The sequence below is a fragment of the Pithys albifrons genome, chromosome 1 (genome assembly GCF_047495875.1).
Source record: "Pithys albifrons albifrons isolate INPA30051 chromosome 1, PitAlb_v1, whole genome shotgun sequence".
Classification (NCBI taxonomy): Eukaryota; Metazoa; Chordata; class Aves; order Passeriformes; family Thamnophilidae; genus Pithys; species Pithys albifrons.
This window is the reverse complement of record NC_092458.1, coordinates 91835494-91852951: the sequence shown is the minus strand read 5'-3', so window position 1 is coordinate 91852951 and position 17458 is coordinate 91835494. Positions and strand designations below refer to the sequence as shown.

Sequence of the window (17458 nt, the reverse complement as noted above, 5' to 3'; positions counted from 1 at the left end):
ATCAGCAGTTCAACATCACCTATTAACTGCAGAGACTTTCTAGAGCGATGTACATCCACACGATTTTCAAAAACCTGGGCAAAGCTGTCTGCATCACATTAGGTCTAAATTATGTGCTGAGGAATTCAAATTAATGAGAAGTGGGTTTCAGATTTACATGCACCAAGCAGTGGTGGACTGCAATGGGATAGCACGCCAAAGTCATGGCCAGAGTAAAATATGTGTCATGGGAAAGTGTTAAGGATAAAGAAAATAGGGGGCAGTTGCATTATGGATTCTCAACTATGACCTCACCAGTGTTCTATGACATAACAGAACACAACTGGTCCCCAGCAACATCAGAAAAGCAAGAAAAAAATACAAATACAAAGGAGGAATAACAAAGAGAACAGAATTAGCACTTTCACATGTTCAAAGTGTTGTACAAACATTAGCTAATCAATCAACTAATTGCCTAATTAAAAGAGTGAGCAGAAAAAGGAGATAGTAGAAGAGAAGCAGGAAGATGTGGAAAGAGCAGCAGGGTGCTGGGACATGGGCAGCAATACGTGCTCCTCTTCACCCAGTCCACATTATTCCAGGCAAACTTGTGCCAAATTGCCATGACAATAATTAGCCAGAGTTCCCTGACAGATCATTATGAGAACATTAACAGGGCATTAGCAAGAATTACCCATTTTTCACACATTGATTAGGTGCCATTGCCGGTTCATTAGAGTATTGGCTTTTAATAGCCCCACTCCGACTAGCAGCAGCCTTTCCTTCCCTTCCCTCCCCTGACCACCCAGCACAGATCCAAACCTCTGTAACTGCTAGGCCGTCAGCCTGGCCTGTGCTGAATTGCAGAAGCATATGGCCATATGCTGCATAGAGGGAATACCTCATTAATCTGTCCAGGTTAGGTAGAGAAAGGTTGTGGCTGTGCACCGTAAAGAGTCATTAATCTTCCTCCTGCATCTATACTGCTAATGGATGGTGGCACAGGGAATAACCCACTCTCTGTCCAGACTCATCATTGCCCTATAACCAACAGGGGACAGCTCTGGGTCTCTTCTTCCCCTCTAGGTCCTCCTCAAACCCCACACTGGGAAGGATGTTTCTGTGTCTGCCATTCCCAGGAACTTTCTGTCATACCTGCTGAGTACTCTCTTCCATCTCTGCTTCCCCCACTGCTTTCACCCCCCACTTTGATTACTTCCACTGATAAGCAAGGACGTGGAACAGGGAAAGGGCTGCAAAACATACTCGAGGGAAGCCACAGAGGAAGGTCAGGTCAAGAAGATAATTTCTGCTGCAGAAGTCGGGTGCTGTACTATATTTCTGGAAACAAGACTAAACAAAAAAAAAAAAAAAAGGAGACGTGACTGAGGAATCTGTCCCCTCCCTTTTCTCTTAGGTCGCATCACCTGTCCACCTACATCCAAAATACATTTCAGTTGAGTCATGCTTAGGAAAATACAGCAATACTTTTAGGTGCAATTACAGAACTGATTAAGTCTCCCTAATCCAGCCATGTCCAGCACAGATTCCCCACTCAGACCTGGGGTACTTCTCCCACCCAGATCCCCCACCTTCTTTGCGAGGCTACTCATCAAAACAAGGCAGGATGTAGTGTGCAAGATGGGTTACTGAGGTGACAGGAGCTAAAAGTTTTGCAGGGATGGCTGGATTATAGGACAGCTGAGTGGGTGTATAAATCGCCAAGCGCAGCCCCGCGGAGCTGAGGACAAAGCTAGCACCCTTCAATGACAAAAGAAATGGATGAGGCAAGTCACAGAGCAAAGAAGGCAGGAAGGTTCACTCATTTGACACTGAAAAAGCAAAGGAGAAAGTAAACAATGTAGAAAGTTAGAAAGACAGGAGAAAATACAGAGAAAGACCAGCCTCAGAGGGAGTTGTATTGCTAGCAGTATCTGAAAAATACTGCTGGGAGATGAATGGAACAATGCAGTTTACAGAAATGTAGGGAATTGGGGATGTGAAAGCTGGATTAGAAACATCAGCAGGACTGCATGAGGTCAAAAAGGCAAGGACAAGGAAATTCAGAGGGGATCTGACAGAGCAATGTAAACAGAAAGGCAATGCATTCTTCATGGTAGAGAAAAAGGGGTAGTTTTATTATGCCAGAGAAAGTGAGCTGGCTTTCAACAAGAGGCAGAAGATGCTATAACAAGCAAGACTAAGCAAGGCTAAGGCATGAACAAAGGTCCTTGGTATTGAAAAAGAGAAGATGGATTTTCTCTATCTGGTAGAGGAAGAAACATGTTGGGGAGAATATAAGGGAGAAAATAACTGGGTTCCATATTAAAAGAGTACATGACTAGGAGGATTTTTTCATCATTTGGATGATAAAAAGACCGAAGTGAAGAGAATTCAAAGAAAAAGACAAGCAGCTTTTAAACACTCTTCAGCCTGAGTTGGGAGCATTTGTTGACTGAGAGTTAGGAGACAGTGTGTGTCAGGTCAGGGTGTAGAATGTCTAGAAGTTGCTTTAGGTGGTTGAACCTGGATATGGCAATGCAATCATCTACAAAGGAGACATCAAGGATAAAGCCTTTTGAGATCCACTGTACTCATGAGGATGGTGCACTGACAGACAGAACACTATGTGTGACTCAAAGTTGGAAGAAGAAAGCGGAATGAGGAACTGTGCTACATGAAAAAGGGAACACCAGGAGAGCCCTGCCATTTGCTGCAAAGAAGCTGATCGAGGCACCGCACTGCCCATAAAACACAGAGGGCACATTGAAGAGGGTTTGTGGTAGAACAAGAGAAGAATCAAACAGCAACTGACTATACAGTCATTTCAAAAGTAAAGGAAAGGGGCAGATCGATGCACCAGGTTCCTACTGAGTCTCAAGCACAGCCCCATGGTTCATGTGAATCTATGCTGACAAATCTGGGGAGTCAGAAGACTACTTTGAGTTCAGGGGAAAGAAGTAGCATGCTAAGCATGAGTAGTCCATGACTGTGGAGTCTTACACTCTTTTAATGGGACAGCTAGACAGCTGCATGGCCTGAGTTAGTCACAGAGGCATTGAGCAAGGCACTGCAAGTTGTCCTGAGGACAAGGGTAAACCTGCCAGCTGCTCTCTTTCTCTCCTCTGAATACCAGTCAGGAATTCACCTGCTACTCATGAGAACCCTCTGGATACTACTGGACCCTACTGAACAAAAACATTGCCTTCATTTATTCATATGCATATGTCTATGCCTGTGGATTACAGCAGTGCAGTACTATTGCAAATCCTTCTCTGCTACTGCCATTTAGACAAAGTGGGGGGATGGACATGCTAATTCCCAGCACCTCCTCATCATCCCTCGTGATGAGTTAACCACAAAAGAGTTAGCAGGGCAGGATCAAAGTGTCCCTCGGAAGTCACCAAAGTGGTATGGCAAGAAGTGCTCCATGGAGCAGGGCTGATGAACGCTGAGGCTGACAGGTCTGTGCAGAGTGTGTTGCTGAAGGTAAATCAAGGCTGACAGCCAGTACTTTTACCTTCTCCCTACTCTCCCTGGCCTTTAAACTGAGCCAAATGGAGTGCACACAGGAGGACAAAAGAACAGGAGGATGGGTGGAAGCAAAAGGGAGAGCATGTGTAGGAGGAAAGAGCCTGAGCATCCCTCCATGATAGCAGGTGGGAGTTTCAGGGAATGCAGCAGACGGGCCGTGAGCTCTGGGTGAGTGTAAATCCATGGGAGGCAGGCAGGGCACTGGGGCTGCGATCCTGACCTTGGGCCAAGGCAATCTGCTTTCTAACTGGCACAACTGTAATCCAGTCTGTGAACAGATGGTACGGAGAGGCAAAAATACAGGATACAAACATAGGCTCTCCAGTATCTGTTCCAAAACTAGCTAACCTCCAGCAGGAAGGTGATTAAAGAGGCAAAAGAGTAAGGAAAAGCCAGGCAGACTTCCTCTGTTTGGCACGACTGGTGAAGTTGGATGCCACAGACCTCATCCCAAAGGACTCAATGGCTTGGTCCTCTTCGGCTAAAATTCAGAAGCTGTCTCTCAACCAGTCACTGTTTCTAAGGGATGAAAAACAGGAGGGTTTGTTTGCTATTCCAGCCCATCCTTAGCTCCTGTACTGGCATCTCAAAAACTTTCACTGACACTGTTCCTGTCCTAAGGCAGTGTTAGGAGTCTTTTGCTGTAACGGGTCCACACATAACGACATCAAATAGCAAGGAAGTGACATGAAGCCTTAATATGCAGAACAAAATTTGCAAGGTACCAGCATACAGACCTGAGAAATTCTGAGTTGAAATACTCAGAAATATGCCAGAAAAGTTCAGACCTGGCACTGAATTTTGTTGTGAATACACTCTCATTAGGGGGTGAATTCACACAAACCTTTAGATTACTGCCTTCTCACTAGTTTACTGGCATAAATCTATGCTGTCCAGGGGCACTGCACCTGGTATGCCTGCTTACTGGCCTGAGTCATGGAACCACTGCTCAGTAGACTGAGCTGAAATTGCTGTCACTCAAACTACTTCATGGGTTTAGCTCAGATTTCAGTCCTGGAATCCATAGGTTCAACAGTCTGAAATGGATTTCAGAAACAGATAATCAAGTAATAAAAGATGGATGTGAACTACTGTAGTTGTTACTTAAACACTGACACTGACATTTGGGGACCATCACCAAGTACCCAAAGAAGTACTCAGCAGGAAATACATAAAAACCACCAACTATAAACAAATAGTTTGTATATTATCAGTATCCAGCAGCTGTGTGATATGTGAAGCCTCAAAAGCACAATTTCTTTAGAACACTAAACATGTTCCTAATGAGTTTACCTGGTGTCCTTCCACATCCACTGCAGAGGGACATGCTTGATGAAATGCCCAACATGCTCTGCAAGTTCCTGCTGACAGGTCATGGGCTCTTAAGTATTTTTTTTTCTAGCTTGATGAATTTATGATGAATTCCATGACTTGGAAGAGGCTTGGGTTTTGATCATAGCAATTTACTCCCTGCCCTGGTCTGCAAGTGTACCTCCACTAGAAGTAGTATCACTCAAAGTACAAAGATTTGTTCAAAAGCTAATACTTTGCTTTTCTGCAATATTTTTGTTACAGTGATCTTCCCCAACATGCATACCCATGACTGAGCCTGTCTGTGAACAGAGAAACCCTGCTGCCTTCATATTACTGTGGAGGAAATTAACACAGGGAGAAAGCACATGGCCATTTAGATGGGAATATGGAAGACAACACTAGTAGTTAATCTCTGGCCAGGGAAGTTGTAGATGCCTCATCCCAGGAAGGGTTCAAAGCCAGACTGGATAGGGCTTTGAGCAGCCTGGTCTTGTGAAAGGTGTCCTTGCCCATGGCAGAGGGGTTAGAACTAAATGATCTTTAACGTCCCCTCCAATCCGTCACTTTATGATGATCCTATGACTTCTCTGAACTCAGAATGGAATGCAACCCTGCTAGGAACAAAAGCAAATCCTGCACTGCTCAAGGAGACCTGTCTCCATACTGTGCTCCAGGCATTGCACGGTGGGGGCTACCATCTCCACCTTGGAAACAAAGCAGAATTTGCATCCTCCATAAAGGAATAATGCACATTCATATGAACACTTAGAAACAATAATGACACAAGTGGGGGAAGGTATGTGGTATGCTCGAATATAATCCTGCCAATGCTGCTCTCCTATCCCACAGCATGCCCACTCTTCCAGCCCTAAGTTTCCCAAACCTACCTTTGCCAATACTCCTCATTCCTGCCCTGTGGCTCCTACACATGCCAATCTTGTGTTGCCACTAGAAAGCTCTGCCAACACAAGACTGGGCAGTGCTCTGACAGTGTTCCCTCATGAAAAATGACACTTCCAAAACAAATGCTTGAGCTTAATGGGTGTTAGGCTGCTGTAATTTTGAGTCATTTAACTTGCAGTGCTAACAAACACTCTCAGTATGTTCTTTCTAATTACCAAGACCAAGCAGATTTAGACATGGCAGATACAGCAGGTTTTCACAATTCTTTACTATCACTTGACGTCTTGTTATTTTCCCTTTCCTCCCAACACTCTTGCCCTAACTCTGCTTATTTATGGCACTAATGGTGGTGTTATGCCTTGCAAATCCTTTTGCAGAGAGACAAGCCCGCTCAGCCAGCTTTAACAGAGAAATTTTCCCCATTCCTCATTCTTTCCCTGTTCATTAGTTTTGCTAAGCCCTTCTGACTGTGAATGTACCACAGCATTTATACTGACTGACAGTGACTGAGCAAGAGGACATAGACATTACTTACAGCCTCTCAACTTGCTGGGATCTGCTGTTACCTGTGGTCTGTCTTTCTTAATTCCCTCTGACTTTGCTGCAGCCTCTTTGTGATTTGAGTCTCTCTTCCTTATCTGTATTTTCTTTCTCTCTTTCTACTTTTACTTCCATCCCTTACCTCTCTTGAATCAAATCCTCCAAACTCTCTGAAAACATCCCTTCAAAGAAGCTATTGTTTGGCAATTGGCTCTGCTGGTGAGTTGATGCAAATGCACATGCACTTCAAGATGGTAAAGCAAGAACCACCACTCATTCTCCCTGCAGAATGCCTGCCTCAGTTGGATCACACTGGACTCCTCAAAGCACAGTTGTGGACGGATCACCAATACGCATCTAGTTGTATGTGATACCAAGCAACAACATGGCTACATTCAATGTGGAGCAGTCCCTGACAATAAAGTATGTACAATTAACCATTAGACTATTCTGCTTTGTTGCCCCACTTACTCCTTATTCTTGCATATTCCCAACATGCTTTTCATTTTAATATCTTTCTTTGCTTTTGCTTTTCTTCATCCCCTCTCTGCTCCTCTTGCTTTGTTCTCTTGCTCTTGGAATCTACCTTTCTGCCCCCCGGCCAAGCAAATGTTGAATATCACTGTCAAAAAAATAAAATAAAGACCTCAAGCGTTGTGAATTATCTGTCCTATTTTAATAATTAAAGATGAATACACAGGGCCAAGGCAGCTTAGGCATTCCTCTGAACAATCACATTATATCACAAATGTCTTGTGTTGCCCCTAGTGAAATACATCAAAGAAATTCCCACCCCTGTATATACAGCAGTTGTCCTAGTCCTTCCCTGAGACCATTCAGCAGCCAGTCAACCGATTTGATTGGGGACTATAAATTTAGTTTCAATGGATAGGATTTGATGGGTTTTGATAATTTGCAACTTACAGCTAAAGAAAAGCAGCTTATTATTAAACTCAAATAAAATGAAGTCCAGCTGTCTGGATGCAGATAGCAATTACAAAAAGCATGTAAGGCCCTTTAGAGGTCTTAACTTGTCCAGAAGAGAGAATAGCCTGAGAGAGCAAAAACCCATGATTCAGATGAGCTGCAGCCAGCAGTATCTCAGCAGGGTGATGCAGGTTATAGGGTGACTTCAGAAAGCAGAGGCACAAATGATGAGAGGACTGAGAGAACTGGGAGGTAAAGAAATGGCAAAAGGTTTGTATTTTGAAGCAAAGGGCTATCTAGTTTTTAAGAGCATCCTAACTTTGTTTGACAGCAAGTATCATGCCCTGTTCCATAGAATGACTGGGTTAAATCAGAGAACGAGAAGAGTGCAGGACTTGCTACCTCCAGCTTCTCAAAGCATGAATGGAACAGGAAGTAAGGAAGGAAAATAGTTATAATAAACTTTCACTCCCTTAGGGAAGAGAGAAGCATAGACTGCATGCCCTGACAAAAGCAGGAGTTGTTTCAGAAACAAAGAAATACGAAAGAAAAGAGAAATACTCCTTTTAACCTCTCAGTTACACATAGACCAGCCAGAATCTATCCCTACCCACAGAGAGAGGGCCAAAGGAGATTTCAGAACTCTGCTCTGGCTGCCACATGTCCCAGTGGTGCCGAACAACAGTGCATCTAATAACTTGACTGTAAGGCCTACAGGCTGCAACCTACCATGAAATGCACTGAGTCTAAAGCAAAGGAAGCGCTGTGTTCCTTTTTCCTAATCCCTGCCTCCAGAGAGGCATTCATGCCTCCTGCAACACTCTCACTAGCCCAGGAGCAGAGCCTGTGCGACAGACTGTGCCAGGTCTCACGGATTGCTTGGGAAAGCACAGGGGTACATAAATCAGGCTCAGCTCCCCTCTTGCCATCCCCCTCTCTGACATTGGATTGGAAGCCATTTATTTCACAGCCTCTGCACCTTCTTCTTAGGTGATGTGTAACAAGAAGAGGAACGCTCAGGTTTCACAAGCATTGCCAGGGGTGAGAATACTCTGGATGTGAAGTTCAGTTCACACTGAATAAGGGAGACATTAATTTTGCCCTAAGTCCAACAGCTTTGTTACCAAGCCTTGATGCTGCATTCATATGAGTTTTTCTTGTGTAATTATTTTTATAGGAGAAACTGCAGATCAGGCATTTGACTTGTTTGATTTAATTCATCCGAATATCTTAAATATGTGCAGTGGTCTCAGTGTAAACAAACTTTACCCATTATCTTCTATTGATTAAACAAACCAAAAGGAGGACTGAAACTGCCCTGATGTATAAAGAGCCAAATCTGAACTTGCCCCACAAACTGTTCCCTCAACTCCATACAGAGAGTTCAAGGAAACACATCCTTGCACCCTGTTCTTTTTCTGTCACTCTCAGCAGGAGGCAGTCAAAAAGTAGGGCACTGAGCAGTAGGACCCCAAGGGAGTGGGTGAGGTTGTCAGTGTTGAGCAACAACTTTCCCACTACCTAATCCTTCACCTGTGTGACTGTGGTGGCTCTTCCACCCCTTCTGACAGCCACAGCTGCCACATTTCCCACCTTCCCGTCCAAGCAGGGTTGCTGGGGTAATGAAGTGTTTGTGTATCCCTCCAGTTCAGCCCTCACAGACCCCATCCCTAGAAGTGATGAAGGGAAAAACACATTTTCATGAGGTGACATAGAACAAATGAATTTTTCTTCAATAAATCATTTTAGAGAGACTATTGACTCTAGGACCTTTGAATGCATCGACCCATTCATAAAAATCTCTTCTACCCTGTACACTTGCCTTCCTTTCCCCTGTCACAACCACTACACTTCATTTTATTTTCCTTTCTTTTTCTGTTTCTTTTCTCTCCTTTTTTCCCATTTTGACCCCGTAATCCTATCTTAACCTTCTAATCCTCTCTGCAGTTCCCTCTTCTTCCCTGATCTCAGCTCTGTATCATTCACAGGCTGCCACACTGACAGGAGAGAAAGAACAGCAGATATTTACTGAAGTATTACCATAAAGATTAAAGCTAGCAAATACCATGGCTCTCTCCTTCCCTCCAGCCCTTGGCCTAATGAAAACACTCTGCACTCTTTCCCTTTTCTTGGAAACAAAATGACAAAGCCCTCTAATCTCTAAGGTGGAAGAAAAAGAAGATCCAAAAGTGATTAAAAGGATAGAAAAGAGGGCAGAAAGGGAAATAGAAGCAGGAATAATATTATTTAGCACTTCTGTAGGACCTGACTGATGATATTATGCCAACCTTCAGTATCTTGTGCTTTCCATGTGCTCTCTTTCTGTATGTATTCACCTCTTATCCCCAACTTTGGGAGCATAAGCTCGCTGAAGGAGGATTCTTCTTTTTGTTCTCTGGGTGCTCAGGGCTGGTGTGCAAAAAAGGATACAGATACACAGTCCTGGCTCACATGGCCACAGCAGGAATAAGCACAGCTCAAGGCACTTCACAAGGGATATAGCTATTACCAATCCCAGGCTGCGAGGAGGACAACAAAAGCCCAGTAAGATGGGGTGACTCATGCATGGTTAGGGAAGTGGCAGTACTCTAGGGAAAGCTTGGACAATTGGAGTGCTGTCTGTCCATCAGCCTTGCTGCAGCCAGGACTTCAAGAGAAGTGGATGAGGGGAGACCACCAGAATGAGGGCGGGAAAGTAAATGGAGAAGTTGGAAAAAGGATAAGAGAGAAATGGAAAAGAATGAGAAAGGAAGGTTTAAAAAGAATTAAAACTAAAGAAAATTGAGGATGAAATAAAAAACGAGAGGCAAGAGGTAGAAAATGAAAGATATGTAGGGCCAGAGAGTATGAAAGAACTTCAGCACGTGGAAACAGACTGCTTGGGGCAGGAAGAGGGAAAGATTTTTGTGATAGCAGTAGTGAAACACACTGTTCTTTTGAGGCTTAGCCTTTTCAAAGTATAAATGGAATACTGTGGCACTATAACCTGGATAACTATATGTACAGTTAGGAAAGACATATGCATGAAGATCAGACCTCTCCCTCACTCTAACATGTTCATCTTCCACTTACTCTACCATCTATCCACACATGCATGCAGAGACAAGGGGTTCCATGGGGAGGGAACAGGATTTATTGGCACATCAAATGCACTTGAGTTCTGCTATGCACAGAGTTTTGTTACAGAGGTAAAATTACGAGGACTGCACAGAAGACAACTCTGCACACAAAAGCTCGGCTCTGACCAACTCGCAGCAACAGATCCTGATCAGTTTGGAAAAATGGTCTTTTCTCTATGCAACAACAGGCAAGGAAACTTCACTTAAAAAACCAATCAACCAACCAACAACAAACAAAACCCAAATCCCAAACCAACCTGCCTATCTTTTCTATAGACCTACTCAATTCAAACAATTAGAAAGAAGAGCTTAACATAATTACAACTTGATCTTTCTTTACATGCAAAACTGACAACAGTATTATTGCTACTGGACTTCCCTGTCCAAAGAAAGAGGCTATTTATTCACTGCAGATAAAGCTGATGAATAAACAGGTGGATGTCACCCTCTCACTATGCAGTGAGAATCATGCACTTGCCTGGACTGCTCCTATCAAAAGATCTCAAACCACTTGATGAATAGTTCATTAAAGCTTGGCAGCACCTTTGGGAGATGGAGAAGGAACAATGAACAATCAGTCTTCACAGAAGGGCATCTCCCTTTAGATGTGAAGAGTGGAGCTTGTTAGCAATGCACAGATGTACCATAAGACAGTTTAAGGAAGCCCTGAAGAATACCTCTTCCAGTTAGAAGTACAGAGGCAATTATGTGAATCTAAACTAAGGTGAAAATTCACCAAAGTGAAATTTGGTCAGAAGACAGTAAAGCAACCCTGCTTTTCCCACGCATGACTTAACACCTTTCATTAACAGAGGTCAAAGCACTTTTTAAAGGTGTTAAGGAATTTTATCCCTATCATTCAGTAGATAAGGAAAGGGAAAACACAGAAGATGAAAAGTCCACACACAATGAGTAAGAAGCAGAGTAGAGAACAAATTCTGTGTTTCCCAGGCTTGCTATCCTATCTCCAACATTATCTCTGTGATCACTGCATCTGGACACATCTGTATTTAAAGCTTGTCACTGATGACATGAGATTTATGGATCCAGTGTTATGGGTTCACCTAGGTGGGCCTAGATTTGGGCCCTGAAGTCTGGACTAGGCCGAAGCTGTCAGCTGACTTGAGCTGGGCTGAGCTAACAGCTGACCTCTTCTAGCCAGTAATTTTGTATTCCATACCACATTATGACATCATCTCCAGGGAAGCAGGAACCAGTGTGGGAGTGGTTAAGGCAGTCGCTTCTCAGCCCTCCTCTTGGGAGGACGCACGATGCTGTCCCAGGGGGGATGGAGAGGACCAGGCCCACCACTGGCTCACAGGGTACCTCAGGAAAGTAAAACGTGTTGTTCTGGGTCTCTCCTTTCTGCTTGGGTTTGTCTCCCTGGGTAATAAGCTTCTTCTTAAGTAATGTGTAGTTAGGACAGTAGAATTTGTGTGTTCGTTAAGAAGTTGAGGTGGGGAACTTGTTGTTGCAGACTTGTGTGAGTGTATATTTGTACTCTCTTCTAATTGTCTCTTTCTTTCTGTGAAAAATATATGTAGATTTAGTATAAATGCAGTTTGAAGTGTTTTTTTTTCTTTCCCCTCTCTTTTCCTCCCTTTCCCTGGTGTTAGGAGGGAGGCTTTTCTCTCTGCGCTTGGGGGGGTTGGCAGTTGCTTATCTCAAACCAAGACAGTTAATGGTGCGTTGGCCGGGAAACTCGGGAGCGACGGAGGACCTTGGCGGGTGTCCCAGGATCTTGGCAGGCTTCCCGGGAGGATTGTTGTAGAAACATAGATTGATAAGTGCCTTGTTTAAGTACATCCAGAACAGAAAATGTAAACAACTCTCCCTTGCTGTTGAATGCTCGTTTTCACTGTTTCACTGTCTTTGTGAGTTCAAACAGCTCGACTGGTGCCTGCTGTGAATGCAGCCACTGCAGAAAAGAGAAGCACATGAAAGCTGTTCGTGTGTGGCAAGACACGGCTGTTTGAGTTGAATCCCTGAGGACTCATCATGTGAATGCTGATGTGCCCAGGAGCTGATGAGGAGCATCTCACCTGGACTGGCATGGGGAGGAGTTGTTCCTGGCTCAATGGGCCCATCGTCCCTCAGGCCACCTGCAGGTGGATAAAGTCGAGGGGTGGATTTAACCGTGAACACTGTTCCTAAGGTTATCCACAGTTGTGAAGAGTGCTTGCCATTGTGAGACCCCAGTGAACAGGGAAAAGAGGTGCTGCGGAGCCCCCTGCAGAGAACCCAACAGATGCGGCACCCAGAACCAGCGCCCGCAGTGCTGAGCGACCCGCAGGAGCCGGAGCTGTCACTGGCGGGTCTGCCACCAGGGCTGCGAGCGAGCCGGGGGAGGCTGCGAGCCGTGAGAGGCTGTGAGCTGTGAGAGGCCACGAGCCGTGAGAGGCTGTGAGCTGTGAGAGGCCACGAGCCATGAGAGGCCACGAGCCGTGAGAGGCTGTGAGCCGTGAGAGGCTGCGAGCCATGAGAGGCCGCGAGCCGTGAGAGGCTGCAAGCCAAGCCAGGGCTGCAAGCGAGCCAGGGCTGGCGAGCCGCTGGGGCTGCTCCTGCCTCTGCTGCTTGCTTGTGCTGCTGTCGGGGCTGCTTCCGAGGCTGCCAAAGCTGTTAGGACTGCTGCTAAGGGGGATGGCTCACATGGTGAACTGTAGTACTTCTGTGTGACCGAGGAGAAAGACATGAAGAGAAGCCTGTGTAAGCTGTTGATGTGTGGTGGGACACTGCCGTTTGAGTTGAATCTTTGAAAACCCATCGTGTGAGTGTTGATGTGCCCAAGAGCCGAGCCAATGAAGAACATCACACCCTGGACTGGCTGGGGGAGGGTTGTTCCTGGCTCAATGGGCCTATGATGCCTCAGACCACCTGTAGGTGGATGAGGCCAAGGGGTGGATCTGACTGTGAACACTATTTTAACCCCAGTGGGAAACTAGAGACTCCTGAAGAGAGGATGGTAACCCTATTGAAAGACATGAACCATCAGATAAGATAACCTGAGATGACCTGCTTTGTTTCCATCTGAAATATCTGCCCCATCCTAATGGACTCTTAGCCACATTATGGAGGGGTGGAAATCAGCCCTGAAAAAAATAAGTGTTTAAGCATGAGAACCTAAGATATGAGTGACATAATATGGTATGGAATAAGGGGTGGAGAATGTTATGGGTTCACCTAGGTGGGCCTAGATTTGGGCCCTGAAGTCTGGACTAGGCCGAAGCTGTCAGCTGACTTGAGCTGGGCTGAGCTAACAGCTGACCTCTTCTAGCCAGTAATTTTGTATTCCATACCACATTATGACATCATCTCCAGGGAAGCAGGAACCAGTGTGGGAGTGGTTAAGGCAGTCGCTTCTCAGCCCTCCTCTTGGGAGGACGCACGATGCTGTCCCAGGGGGGATGGAGAGGACCAGGCCCACCACTGGCTCACAGGGTACCTCAGGAAAGTAAAACGTGTTGTTCTGGGTCTCTCCTTTCTGCTTGGGTTTGTCTCCCTGGGTAATAAGCTTCTTCTTAAGTAATGTGTAGTTAGGACAGTAGAATTTGTGTGTTCGTTAAGAAGTTGAGGTGGGGAACTTGTTGTTGCAGACTTGTGTGAGTGTATATTTGTACTCTCTTCTAATTGTCTCTTTCTTTCTGTGAAAAATATATGTAGATTTAGTATAAATGCAGTTTGAAGTGTTTTTTTTTCTTTCCCCTCTCTTTTCCTCCCTTTCCCTGGTGTTAGGAGGGAGGCTTTTCTCTCTGCGCTTGGGGGGGTTGGCAGTTGCTTATCTCAAACCAAGACAATCCAGCTAGCCAATAACCATCCAAGGTTACAAGTCCACCTTCCTATCTTTCATTGTGTTCTCACTGCAAAGCACAGATTCCCCCATCAATCATCATTTTCCTCTGGATCTCCACATGAGGCACAGTATATGCTTAACAAACATCTGTTACCACCACACCAGCATTTCCCTCTGCAAATGTTTTGGCTGAAGAATATTGTAAAGAGCAGAACCCAAGTCAAGTGCCACTTAGGCTTTCCTCTGCAGGATGCTTCAAGGCAAACTGCCTTTGGGAACAAGGTGGGATCACTGCTAGGAGGACCTGTAATCCACCTAGGGATGTATTGTTTTCCCAGGGATGACGAGTATCCCAAATGACTTTGTGTTTCCATGGCAGTGGCACAGAAGGGATCCTGCTACAGAAGTCTCCTTTGGACGAAGTTGGAGTGCACTTGGTGGTCATCAAAATTTGTCTGCCCATTATGGCCATGCTGGATAGTCAGATAAAGAAGGACTGCCTGACAGAGCTGCACTTTGTGTCAGATAGACTTGGTTGGGCAGGCTCCAAGGTGCTCCTCCTCCCTACTATTTAATTACTGTGAACAGAGGTTTTAACAGAGAGAGATGCTATTTGAGACAAGGCTGGTTAGAGAGATAGCCAGGTCCTTGGAGTTAGTAATTAATTACCAGGCATTCTCAGTCTTATGACATTAACTGCTTACCCTTTTAAATAGTAGTAAATTGGAGATACGTGTCTAATTAGAGTTGTTAAATGCTTTGGAGGATTGAACAGAGAGAGAACTTAAGAGAGATGGAGTGGGAGGCAAACTGTTCTCTGTGAGAAAAGGAGTTGTGGCATGGAGATGATATTGTTACTATGAAAGGCTGTCTTATTTTGTAATTTACCAGAGTCCTGGTTATCTGAAGGGACATCCAGCTCTGCCAGGCTCCACGGCTGCATGCTCCCAGAAGCGGGGAAGCAGGTAGAGGACTGGACATACACCGGACTGATTTTTTTACTAGAAGGTCAAAGACAAACCTTGAACTCTGCCACTATTATCAAGCTAGCAGTTTTTGCATTTCACACTCCAAGACCTAGCATATCCCCATCCACTCCAAAGATTTTGGGAAGTATATACCAATAGGCTGTATTAGACACACACTAGGTTGGTATTACTTCTAGGAGACCAAAAACTCTAGAGGCTTTTACTAAAGACATGCCTGGATTTACTGTTCTTCAGAAATACAGACTCAGAATATCAACTTTCCCCCTCACTTAATTTAAAGAGGGGAAAAATAATAGAAAATAAGATATTCACTGCTGGATTTCTGTGGAGTATTGTGTGATCTCAGTCTCTCCTACCAGCAACTTATTAGAGTATATTTCAAGTCAAAATCACACCAAGCAGTTACCCTGTATTTTGTGCAAATGTTTTTCATTTCCACATTTGTACTCTCCAGCTGGCTCTCCTGGGATCTGAGGTCAGTCACATGGTTTAAGAAGTTTGTTACAAGGCAAAAGGAGCTCTTGTTTCATATGAAATAACAAAGCAGAAATAAAGTGCAACTGAAATAATCACAATGGTCTAGCAAATGGCCAAGTAACAGGTAGGCCCAAAAGTTTCCTCTAAGGGAGCATGTATTAAATATTTCTCCTTTCATTGCTCTGATTTCTAGAGTTACACCTTCATTCACCAGCCTCCATGCCTGTTTCTTCGCACATGAATACTTTTTCCCTGACTTCTTCACCTGTGAAAAATAATCTCATGACCTTTGAATGATCCTGATGAGGGTTTTATGCTAACAGTGTGCAGTGTGGCAGAGTTCTGGGAATGTTCTGTGCTTTCGTGTAGCAGGAGGATGGGGTTCACAACAGTTTTTGTCAGGTGGTTTTGGGTTTCCTCTACTCAAAGACACTACTTAATATCTTCTGTCTTCATGGGATTAAATATTGGAGACAGTATGTTCCTTCAGCAACACCTTTTGCATTATAGGATCATAAACAATAAGACTGCTTATAATCAAAGATCATTCGACACTTTTCAAAGGCAAGAGTGCAAACACAGTAGTCCTGTCTGAATTCCAATTAGTTTAATCACAACCTGCCTCCCAAAATAGTCCTTGCAGTTCCAACTGGAGGATTTCTTCTCCTTTCCTGGTCTTGAACCTACTGTTGTTTGCTGCTTAATACTTGCAGGGTTCCGCCTCAGAGGTGACTGTGCTTGAGTGATGAGCAGAGCACAGCGACCTCTCCACAGGCGCATTCTTACACCATTACTGGAGGCGACACTTCACCTCAAAGATTCCAGGGAAGGCAGTCAGACCACTTTAAGAACCAATTAATTTCAAGGGGAAAAAAAGGAGAGCATGACTCCATAGAACAAGAGTGCAAATGAGCAGCACATTGACTCTATTTACAAACAACTGAGAAACAGGCATTCTGCTGGGCTATAACCTGTCTTAAGCAAGAGCACTGAACAAGCACATACTGTCAGGTGATGCATGTTCTAGAAGGCATTATTTGAGTTATCTTTTTGGCTTCTAAATTAATTACAATAGTTCAAAAAGTAGACTTCATCTATGGCAAACTCATAGAAATCCTATGTTCAGATTGGCAAGAACCCAAGCACAATGATAGGATGCAGTGAGACAAAGAAAAAACAAGGTACTCTACTGCAATACAATGTCCCATATCAGGTCATCCTATCTGCAAAAGATATAATAGATATAAAAAGGGTTCAGGGACAGGTGACAGCAATGAGTTAGAGGCCTCACAAAATTTCTGTAAGAAGGGAGATTGAAAACACTGGTGCGTTTTGCTTCAAAGAAAACAAATCCAGCTGGATAGTGTAGGGATATATAAAACAGTGAAGAATATAACAAAGGCAAACACCCTGGTAAAGCTCAGGAGTATCACATACAACTGAAACACTACCCATTTGAGGCCAGACAGGATTTGCTGCTTTCCTACCACATGCAATAATGCATGGAACTCACTGCCACAAGATAACATGCAGGCCTAATGCTAACCCTAAAAGCAGTACAATAGTTAAGTGAACTGCAAGAATACCAGTGGTCACTTTATGCATGATGGGAAAATCCCTCCTCATGACCCCTTCCCCCCAGCACCAGTGATATAAATCCTCTTGCTTCAGGCTACAAGCAGGAAACAATCTGTCCAGGACACAGAAATTTCTCCTATCAGCAAGTTCTTTCTATGATTCTGCATATTTGCCCATTTAGGATGTTTTTGTATTTTCTTATATAATGCAAATTTTAAAATGCAAGATACTGATGTAAAAGGGTTTTGCTATCATCTGCTGTTTCTTAAATTCTCCTGTTTGGGAGGAAATTCATATATGCTAAGTAA

At 44.3% G+C, this 17458-nt stretch overlaps 1 protein-coding gene across 2 annotated transcripts in view; it reads right to left on the bottom strand.

The window, feature by feature from the left end:
- The window catches only part of LSAMP (limbic system associated membrane protein), a 323673-nt gene that overhangs the window by 287960 nt on the left and 18255 nt on the right, over nt 1-17458 (bottom strand). The gene's annotated exons all lie outside the window — the stretch shown is intronic.